The following is an 11,469-nucleotide window of genomic DNA, read 5'->3' on the forward strand; positions in this document are numbered from 1 at the left end:
TTGAGTTGGTCTCCAACAAGGGTCCTTCTGCCCGGTGTTGCTCACCCCAATAGAACAAGAGTTCAGTTCAGAAGCAAAGGAAGGCTTTGTTCTCTGATCAAAGAAGGAGAGGTATGAGCTCTAGAGCACACACTCTTCCGGACAGGCTGTGAGCAGGGCTGCTTTATCGGGATCTCCCATGGGGAGGGGGCAGAGCTCTCATGGGGTAGGTGGAGCCATCCTGCTCACGTGCCAGATCACAGCGCCTAACACAGCATCTCTGCACACAGTCCGCCACCGCCATCTTGAATTGAGGCGTCGGGTGCAACCATCTTGCTCTAGGAACCCAGGCCTGAAGTGCCAGACCAAGGCCTCTGCCCGTGACACCCTATGAGCAAGTGACACTAGACCAAGCACAAAGGAAAAGAACAAGGTCAGACTTAATTCTATCACCCAGATTCTATCTTTATTTCCTGAGACTTGTTAATGGGCTTTGCTGTTGACAAATCCCTCTTCTCTTGTTTGTCCTGCTCCTCATTCTTTTTTTTTTTTTTTTTTTTTTTTTGCGGTACGCGGGCCTCTCACTGTTGTGGCCTCTCCCGTTGCGGAGCACTGGCTCCGGACGCACAGGCCCAGCGGCCACGGCTCACGGGCCCAGCCGCTCCGCGGCATGCGGGATCCTCCTGGACCGGGGCACGAACCCGTGTCCCCTGCATCGGCAGGCGGACTCTCAACCACTGCACCACCAGGGAAGCCCCTGCTCCTCATTCTTGAGGGGAACTGAGGGGCAAGGGTCTGTCTTTTGCAACTGCTTCCTGCTGATTTGGGTGTCGTCATAACCCCAGGTAGAGGAGCAGAACTTCTCCCCAGCTGCCTTTAGTTATGTTTGATTGCCACCAGGACATAGCCCTAACTTTTCGTATCCCTGAGTGACCACCATTTGTCTAACCCTTTGGAGACAAAGGACACCAGACAGTTTTTACGTGGCCCAAATATTAGCAAGAGAATAATGGTCACATGTCAAATTTTTCCTAAAAATGAAGGTCTTTTGCCTGTAGGTAGAAGTGTACCCTGATATCAAGGATCACTGCCAGGGCCTGAATAGCCCCAGTCACACTTCTGGTTGTTTTTTGGAAGATAAACTGCAGGTAAGAGAGAGGCTCACACGAGTAGTCAAGGGGACCCTTTGCCCCAGGTTGTCTCTCCAGAGGCTGGGGCTTGGGGTCCTCTTCACTTGAGTGTGATGTGTCCACAGATTGATCCCCTGCAACTTCAGGGCAGGATGGGTGGTTAGGGCCACCAAATGGGGCCCGTTCCACTTAGGAGTGACCTGATCCCTCGGGCTGCAGGTTTTCCAGGTTTTAGGTTCACCCAGTCTCCTGGGGGGGGTGGAGGGCTGGGTAAGTGGGTGCAGGCAGCAGCTGGTTACCATATTCCGTGAGAGCTTTCATGGTTTCTCTTACCTGAAGGGCATACTGAGTTGTTCCATTTCCAGAGAGTTAAGGTATCCTTTCTCTCGGGCTTGGGGAATGGATCTGCCACACCTGAGTTCAAATGTACTTAACTTTAACTTATCCTTTGGGGCTAACCACATGGGGAGCAGGGCAATGGAAACAATCGGATTTTCTTGGGTTTCCTGACACAGCTTGGCTAAGGTCCATTTGAAGTCTGATTGGATCTTTCTACTTTCCCTGATGATTGGGGTCTCCAGGCTGAGTGCAAGGTCCATTTTATGCCCAGGGCACTCGTTATCCCCTTCATAACGTGAAGCACGTATGCTGGACCATTATCGCTTTGTAAGGATCCTGGGAGGCCAAACCTCAAGATTATTTCTCTCAGCTGCCATTTCAGTTCTAGTGGAGAATGCTTCTGTTCACTCAGAAAATGTGTCTACTAGCACCAGGAGATAACCTGAAATTGCCCAGTACTCTCAGTATGCCACTGAAATCAATCTGCCAATCTTCTCCAGGATAGGTCCTTCTAGTCTGAATGGGCCTTATCTAGGGGTCTCTGGGGAGTCCTTTTATACAGGGCTTCCCTCCTGTAGTGAGTTCCTTGTTGAGCCTCCTTGATGACTTGACAAGCTACAGTTTGGGGAAAGAAGTATTGCCCATGTTCATTAACTAGCCCCCCATGGCCTCCTAGATCTCTATTGAAGCCTCATTTTCAGGCTTTGTCTAATTCTTCCTTAGTGTATATTGGGGGATAATTGGATGGATCTGGCCTTTGAGGTATGAGGGGTAGCTGCCAAGTTATTGGGTTCTGGGGCTGCCCTTTAGGCAGTTGCATCCACCTTGTTTCCCTTTATTACCTCTGCATCCCCCTTTTGGTGAACCCCAACCAAGAATCACTACCACCTTTTTTGGAAGCTGTACAGCTTCTAAGAGCTTCAGTATTCTTAAGCCATGTTTCACCTGTTTGTTCTCTGCAGGAAGCAGACCTCTTTCCTTCCAGATATCCCCGTGTGTGTGTGTGTGTGTGTGTGTGTGCGCGCGTGTGTGTGTGTGTGTGTGCGTGTGTGTAAGATGGCATATGCATACCGGGAATTTGTGTAAACATTTGGGATCTTCCATGCCCCGAGCTCTAAGGCTCAGGTGAGGGCAATCAGCTCTTCCTTTTGGGCTGAAATCCCTGGGGGCAGGCTTTGTGCCTCTATGACTTAGGTCTTGGAAGTCACTGCATACCCTGTCAGGCTCTTTCCCTCTCTCATGAAACTGCTTCCTTCTGGGAACAATTCTCTTCTGCCTTTGGCAGAGGCTCACTTCCTAAGTCGGGGCAACTAGAATAGATTATGTCTATGGTTTTTATACACCCAAGCTCCAGGGACCCCGTTTCTGTAGGTAGCAGGGTGGCAGGATTTAGTGTGTGACAGGATTTTATGGTAGCCACTGGGTTGTCTAAAAGCACAGCCTGAACTTGAATAGACCTTAGGGGGTTTAGCCATTCTGTTCTCTTAGAACTTACTAAAGCCTGAACCTGGTATGGAGTCCATATAGTGAACGGCCAAATGTTACTTTTCAATTAAAGGAAGGTTGTAGCTGCTACCACCCATAAGCAAGGAGGCCATCCTTTACTGGTTAATTTAATTATTTAGAGAAATAAGCAACCACCTGAGTAAGGGGCCCCAGTTTTCTAGCTAATACCCTAAGGGTGATTCCCCTTCTCTCTTGAATGTAAAGGTCAGAGGGTTTAACTAAATCTGGGAGGACCAGGACAGGGGCCTGAAGTAATTGCTTTTTAAATTCTTGAAAGGTCCCTTCACATTCTGAATTCCATTCAAAAAGATCATCATCCTTTCCTTTCCACTTTTCGTATAGAGGCCTATCTATTAGATCAGAGTTAGGGATCCAGGTGCAGCAAAACCCAGCCATCACCAGGAAACCCCTAAGCTGTCTTCTAGTTTTATGAGGGACAAGGCTGCAAATGGCTTCTTTCTTTTCCTGGGGTGGGATTCTCTGACCTTCTGTGAGAATGAAGACGAGGTAAGTCACCCTGGTTTGTGATATTTGAGACTTTTTCTTGGATAACATATCCTTTATCAACTAGGTGGTTCAGAATGGTTATGGTATTTTTGTCAGAGGCTTCCTTAGTAGGACTGGCGATCAGAATGTTGTCTGGGTACTGGAGGAGGATTGCCGACTCCAGATGCAGATCTTTTCGGTCTTTAGCTAAAGTTTCCCCAAAGATGCTGGGGGAATTTTTGAAACCTTGGGGCAGGATTCTCTAACAGTATTGCTGTTTTTTGTTGTCTTTGGGTCCTGCCACTCAAAAGCAAATATTTATTTAGACTCTGGGGCTAATGGACTACAGAAGAAGCCATCTTTTAAATCTAATACAGAATAAGAGGTCCTGGTGGATGGCAATGTGGCCAGCAGAGTGTAGGGATTTAGGGACTACTGGATGTATATCCTCAGTGCCTTCACTGACTGACTGCCCCAAGGTCCTCTACCATCTGGTATTCCCCATTGGGTTTCTTTGTGGAGAGAATGGGGGTATTACAGGCTGATCTGCATGGTCTAATAAGGCCCTGTGTAACAGGGGCAATGCCCAAGAAGGCCTCCCGACAGAGAGGGTACTATTTTCTATTGGTCCATGTATGTCTGGGTTTTAGATAGACTATCATGGGACTGGTTCCTACAGCTTGTCCTACCCATCCCTGGGCCCAGACCTGGGGATTTACTCCAGGGAGGTCAACTTGCTCTGTTCAGGGAGGTTTGTCCTCAGCCATAAACATTATCGTCTTGTACCCCCTGTCTAAGGGAATGCCAATCTCCAGCTTGTCTCCCATTAGGTGGATAGTAGCCCCCAATTTATTTAATATATCTTTTCCTGCAGAAGTATAGGGCATTCAGGGACATACAGGAAAGAATGGGTGAGTATGTGTTCATCCAATTTACATTCTAATGGCTTTATGAATGCCCGTTCTTGGACCTTCCCTGATACCCCCATAATTTTACAACTCTTGTGACTGAGTTTGTCTTATCTGGCTTTCAGAATCGAGTAAGTGGCACCAGTATCAACTAAGAATTTGGCAGACTTTTCCCCTATGTCCAATGTCACCCAGGGCCCTTCAGGAGTCAGTTGAAGTACCAGCTTTGGAGCCCTCTGGCCCCATTATTCTTCGTCTCTTTGGACCATCTGCCTTCAAGGGTAGTGGCCGGGATCTGCCTTTTCCGTCCCCCTTCAGGGCGGTGAGGGCATTCTCTCTTCCAGGGTCCCTCTTGTTCACATATGGTGCACTGATTGGGTTCTAGTTTCCTTGGCGTGTTATCCCTCGATGGGGGCCGGGAGGTCACTCAACGGAGTCAAGAGTCTCTGTGGGCGGTTGGTCCGGATTCCTGTGCCAACTGGTTGACATTGGAGCATGACAACCAGTAAGTGGGCTTGCCTCCAGGTCTTTTTATCCTCTGACTTTTCCTCCTCTATATCTCAGTTATTACCCAGTAGGCAACCATGATCAGGTAAGAGGAAAGGATATCTGGTTCTATTTTCAGTTTCTGAAGTTTATGCCTAGTATCGGGGGCACTTTGGGAAATTCAATACAACCTCAGGATTGCATTTCCTTCCAGTGACTCGGGGTCAGTGGTAGTATAGATTCAGAGGCATTCCCTGAGGTGCTCTAGGAACGCTGAAGGGTTTTCCATTGGCTCCTGACTGATTTCCTTTATCTTATTCCAATTGACAGGTTTCTTTCCTGCTGCCTGGATTCCCTTTGGGATCATATTTTTATAGTGGCTCAGCCTCTGTCTCCTACCCCATTCTCCATTGTCTCAGGGGTCCCAGTTGGGTTCATTATGGGGCACCACTTGGTTTCTCAGTTTGAAAATAGCATGACCAGCACTGTTTCCGTTCTTTGTCTGCTTCATCTCATGCTTTTGAAAAGACCATGGGCTTTTCTGCCATTAGGAATACATTGAGGAGGCTATGGCTGTCAGTCCAGGTGGGGTCTTAGGTCTGAAAGATTCCCCTAATCATATTCAGGAACCCCTCTGGATCTTCCCTCAGCCTCGTACTATGACTTTTCCAGTTATACGGATCAGAAGTGGTAAATGGGTCATATACCTGGATGAGCCCTCCTGCCGCAAAGGGAGTACTTTTCCTGGCGGGTTGTTGGACCCTGGCTAATAATTAGATCCACTTCCTGTAGTTGCGGGACTGGGTTCCGGGAAGGGGGGCTGGTATGCAGGGGGCCCCTCGGGCCTTTGGCCCAAATTGGGACATATGAAGGAAGGGGGTAGGGAGAGAGCAGTAGGAAGAGGGGAGGAGGAGATCAAGAAGGTCCTCAGAGGGAGGGTGAAGGACGGGTATTACCTCAATGGAGGAGAGCTCACATCCCTTGTGAAGGCCTTTGTTTGGATATAAGACCATAAAAAACTAGGCATAGGGAATTTCATCCCTTTCCTTTTGTCGCTGGCAGAGCAGGTCCAATTGTAGAGTGGTGTTGTAATGTAGGGACCCATCGACAGACCAGCGATTCCTGTCTCCTAGCTGGTATTGGGGCCAGACTGTATTATACAGGGAGATTAAATGTTTTGGGGTTGGGGGTGATACCCCCAAATCTTCCAGTTCTGTAAGATGCACCCTAACAGGCTATCCTTTGGTAGGGTGGACCTTTGGTTTCCCCATACCTTAGATGTTCTGTTTTGGATTTGCTTCCAACTACCAAGGGGGCTGTTGGAGGAATTTGTAGGCACACAAATGTCACAGATTTGATTTCTGGCTTGAGAAATTTGGAACCAGCGCCATTAAGAGGCATCAAATGGCAAGAACTCTGGTAGAGCTGGGCGTCCCCCTTGAATTTGTAACAGCCCGGGCTTGAGACAGTTAGACCCTCCTCGTCAGGATACCCCACAGGAGGGTACAGGGGCTGCCTCCACGTCACAGTAACTTAGCCATACTAGTTCCTGACCAACTTGGTCCATCAGGCACTGGCACAGCTGTCTGAGGTAGGGGTTGTCTCCTTCCGCCTTTTGGCTGAAAAGGAAGAGTTTTTGGACTTCCTGCCAGGTGAAAGTGAAAAGTATGAGGGATTCCCACAGAGTAATCACCAGATCTCTGGAGCAGCTGATATTCTGTGCTGTTACAGGGAGGAGAGCCCGTGAACCCTTAGTCAATAAAGAATTACCCAATGTTCCCCTCAGAAGCAGAGGGGGAGGACAGACGGGGTGGTGGTGTTTCCTATTATTGTCAGCAGCTCACAGGGTTTCCTGATAATGGGGTTCCTGGTCTTATGCGTGGCTCACAAGGCTCCCCAGCCCACTTCAGAGAAAAGAGCACTGACCGAAAGAGGTTACCCACCTTTGGAGCCTTTCCCACTCGGGCCTCCTGGTGCCTTTTCCTGAACTCTGATGGAGCGTCCTCATCGTGTTTTGTCAGGTGGTCCTCATTACCTGGGCCTTTTCCTGGTCTCTCCTCTTGGCTCACAGGACTGGCCACTTTCCTTTACCAAACTAAAAGTGATTATGGAGAATGTGGCTGGCAAGGAGGGCAAAAAGCCCTGGTGTGGCCATTACTGCCTTGTAGAGGGCCAAGAGGACAGCACTACTGGTGAGACAGTGGGCAAGACTTCCATGCTTCTTCCCACCCACAAGACCCCACTGTCCCCTCCATCCCCCCACCTCCACTGGGCACTGTGGGTAGACCAGCCAGAGACAATGGGCAGGCTTGAGTGAGTTTCAGTCTCCAATTCCCAAAGATGTTGCAGTATGATCCGCTCAAGGGGGTGCGGTCGAGATTATTCTGGGGGCTATGTTGTGTGTGCACCACACCTGGGTATCAGGTTTTTGGGCAGAGTTGCTCTGAATTCGCCTGAAGGCTTCCATTGTTCTACCCCAGAGTGAACTTAAATACCAGAGTCAGTCATCCTCACCTGAACCTCCCAAAGCCTCCGCCATCCTCCTGCTGGAGCTGGGACTAGCCTGGAGCCTAGTGGATAGGTGCAGGCAAAAAGGCCATGATCTGTCCCTTCATGGTTTCCAAAATTTGTGATTGACCCTTTCAAGTTGGGCCACAACAAGGGTCCTCCACCCAGTGTTTTTCAAGCCATTAGAACAAGACTGAGTTTGGTTCGGAAGCAAAGGAAAGTTTTATCCTTTGATCAAAGAATGGAGACGTGCGGTCTCATACTTTAGAGTACATGCTCTCCCCAACAGGCTGTCAATGGGGCTGCCTTATGGGGTTCTTGTCGGCAGGGAGGAGGGCGGGGTTCTCATGGATCAGGCGTAGCTGTGCCGCTTGTGGCTCCTGACTGGAGTGCTGGGTGCAGCATCTCTGAATTGTGGTGTTGTGGGCAGCACTTCTGCACACAGCCTGCTGAGCGGAAGTGCTGGGGCAGTCATTTTGTACTAGGAACTGAAGTGCTGGGTGTAAGTCCTCTCTCTGCACATGATACCCTATGAGCAGGTGAAACTAGACTAATCACAAAGGAAAAGGAAAAAAAAGTTAGACTTTATTACCCAGATTCTATTTTTATTTCTTGGGAATTGTTCATAGGCTTTGTCAATGATATATGTGTGTGTATATACGTGTATGTGTGTATATATGTGTATGTGTATATATATATATAAAATGTTTGATGCATACTAAACTCTCAATAAATGCTTCTTCTTATGATTCCTTATGGGTTCCTAACATTCATTTATTCATTCATTCATTTATTCAGCATATGTTGTTTCCTACTATGTGTCAGGCCCCATGTGAAGTATTGGGGTGCAGAACTGAAGAAGCTACAGTCCTCCCCTCAGGGAGCATACAGTCTGAGTGGAGGAGACCACCAAGGACAGGAGCCCAGCCCAGGAATCATTCTTGGCAGCTCCTCCAGGACTCCCCCATTGCTGATCTCACTGCCCAGCTACTCTATCTCCCAGACCACCCAGAATCCTCGTGTCCAACCACACAAGCATTCTTCATCTGGCACATTTTCAAACACCTGTTTTTGACAGACCACCAGAATTAATACTTATGGTAAGGTTAATTTGATACTATCTTATTATTTATTTGCATATCTTACCATCCTTAGATGGTAAATTACTTGAGATTGGTTTCCCCAAATGGCTTGGTTCTGTATCATTTTATAGGCCTAGTACAATGCCTGGGCCATGATAGGATATCCAAAAAAAAGATGATAAGTGAATTAATTCATCTAGTCAGCAAATATCCCTTGAGCTCTTACTATGAAGCAAGCATTGGACTAGGTACTGGGAAGACAAGGACAAAGAAACCAAGAGCATCCCAGCCCCCAGTGAATGGATGTCTGATTCAGTGACTGAAACTGGACAACCTCTGAGGACCCAGACCTTCATGAGGCTGAAAGTGGTTCCATCAGCCTGGTATGACATGGACTTTCCAGCGCCTTCTCTGCTTTCTTCCTGACGAACCCTCAGTGGGAGATGGCAGCCAGCCTGCTGTGGTTTACCTTATGTCCTGAACACTGGTGGCCAAAGGCTATATTTAAATAGCAAACATTTGCATTTTTAATGTTGACTAGAATTGGAAAGACTGATATTGGTTTTTACATGATTGAAATAGGCCTGGCTTCAGGCATTTCTTAAATGGAAAATTGAAAGTATTTCCAATAGAGAGGGCAGAACCATCTCAGAACACTGTGCCCGGTCTGTATCCTCAGAAAATATCACCTTGGGACTTCCTCAGTGGTCCAGAGGTTAAGATTCTGCACTTCCACTGCACGGGACACAGGTTTGATCCCTGGTTGGGGAAGTAAGATGCCACATGCCATGCAGCGTGGCCAAATAAAAGGAAAGAAAATATCATCTCCCTCCCCTGAGCACACTTGGCACCGTTGCCTTGTCAACATTTCAGGATCCTCTTAATCTTCACCCGGTCCTCTTCACCTTTTTTGGAGCGCAGACAGCATGAGAACTACTAGTCCTATCTCCTTGGGGAGGAAACGGATTCTCAGAGGTGCAAACTGCTTACCTCTCTAATCTTCCTTTTCCTCATCTGTAACATAGGAATAAAAACGCTGCTTCACAGGTTTGCAAACGTGGTAATCTGTAAAGAAGTTTAACATCCCATGCCTGATACTTGGCTAATGCTCAGTGGACATTAGTTCTGTCCATCCCCTGGCAGTGACCTGTCTAAGGTAATCCGTCAAAATCAGCTGAGAACCCTAAGCTCCTTGGCTCCCAGGTCTCTTTCCAAGAGGCCCACTGGACACGAGTAGGTTGAAGCATACATTTCTGGGTTAAAAGCAGAAGGACTCATTTCCATCTTCACTCTATTCTGACTACTCTCATTAACAGTATATGCCATGACAGCCTGTCTGAAGATTTCTTGACATCTATATTTTCCTTCTCTGTTTTTGTTGTAGTAAAAGTCACTGCATGGTCCAATATGGTAGCCAATAGTCACATGTGGCTATTTAAATTTAAATTAATTAAAGTTAAATAAAATTTAAAATTCAGTTCCTCAGCCCTAGTAGCCATATTTCAAGGGCTCAGCAACCACATGTAGCTAGCGGGTCCCTTCTGCCTTCCCTAGTTCTGCTGGTCTGATGTGCTTCTGTGTCCAGCATTTTATTCATGTTCTTCAGAGGATTTGCCCAGTCGTATCCATGTCTCTTCACTGTATCTCCTCCACAATGGTGATTCTCAAAATGCATGGAGGAAAGACCAGCACTTTTTTGTTTAGTTTTTGTTTCTGTAACTATCCAATCTATTGCAGGTGGGTGATTTTGTAAAACAAAATGAAATTTTAAACAACAGATATATAAAATATGGACCTTAGTTATTGTATTGTTAGATTCAAATTGCTATAAAGGTTTCTAAACTTTTACTCTCAATTTCTATATTTTTCTCATCTTTAGCCAGTAACAGTTTTCCCGCCACCCTTGGAAAAGCCGTGCCCTCCAGCACCTGCTTGAAGTCTCTGCATGTGGTCATCGCTTGATATGCTTTATGGAATCCATTGGAAGTTTTCTGTCAGTGTTCCTCCAGATGTCTGAGGGATGCAGAGGAGTGTCTTTGTGGAGATGCCATCAGAATGAATAGGCCCCTCTGTGGCTGCAGGCAGATTTGGGTGAGGACACCAGTTCTACTGTCTAAGTAGCTTCATGACCCTGAACTTCTTACCTGAATGTGGTCTTGACCTGAAGCTAGACCAAGGTTCTTAAACTCCTTTTGGCCATGGCCCTAGTTGATAGTCTAGGGAGGCCTATGGATCTCTTCTCAGAATGTTTTAATGTTCGATATTTTAAATGCAGAAAATAAAAAACCACAGGATTTCAAAGAAAATCAATTATTCTCAAATACAATGATTAAAATGTATGTTGCACAAGTGTTTGTCAACACATTAAAATAATGATATCTGTTTGTATTTGATTGCTTAGTAGCATGGAGCCTCCACGTGGAGGCTAAACAACATGCTGCTAAATAACCAATGGATCACTGAAGAAATCAAAGAGGGAATCAGAAACTACCTGGAGGGCCTCCCTGGTGGCGCAGTGGTTGAGAGTCCACCTGCCAATGCGGGGGACACGTGTTCGTGCCCCGGTCCGGGAAGATCCCACATGCCACGGAGCGGCTGGGCCCATGAGCCATGGCTGCTGAGCCTGCGCGTCCGGAGCCTGTGCTCTGCAATGGGAGAGGCCACAACAGTGAGAGGCCCGTGTACCACAAAAAAAAAAAAAAAAAAAAAAAACTACCTGGAGACAAATGAAAATAAAAACACAGCAATCCGAAATCTATGGGATGCAGCAAAAGCTGTTCTAGGAGGGAAGTTTATAGTGATACAAGCCTCTCTCAGGAAACAAAAAAAAATCTAAAATAAACAACCTACACTTACACATAAAGGAACTAGAAAAAGAAGAAAACCCAAAGTTAGTAGAAGGAAAGAAATCATAAAGATCAGAGCAGAAATAAATGAAATAGAGACTTAAAAACAATAGAAAAGATCAATGAAACTAACAGTTGGTTCTTTGACAAGATGCACAAAATTGATAAGCATTTACCCAGACTCATCAAGAGAAAAAGA

The 11,469-nt window shown here is 46.8% G+C and overlaps 1 long non-coding RNA gene across 1 annotated transcript; it reads left to right on the plus strand.

Annotated features, from left to right (window-relative positions):
- Positions 1–288: 288 nt before the first annotated feature.
- Positions 289–10,711, plus strand: LOC307194529. The gene is made up of 3 exons (XR_013830572.1): positions 289–412; positions 8,141–8,442; positions 10,304–10,711. It is a non-coding gene; the product is annotated as an uncharacterized lncRNA (long non-coding RNA).
- Positions 10,712–11,469: the final 758 nt, after the last annotated feature.

The sequence above is a fragment of the Stenella coeruleoalba genome (genome assembly GCF_951394435.1).
Source record: "Stenella coeruleoalba genome assembly, chromosome: 1".
Classification (NCBI taxonomy): domain Eukaryota; kingdom Metazoa; phylum Chordata; class Mammalia; order Artiodactyla; family Delphinidae; genus Stenella; species Stenella coeruleoalba.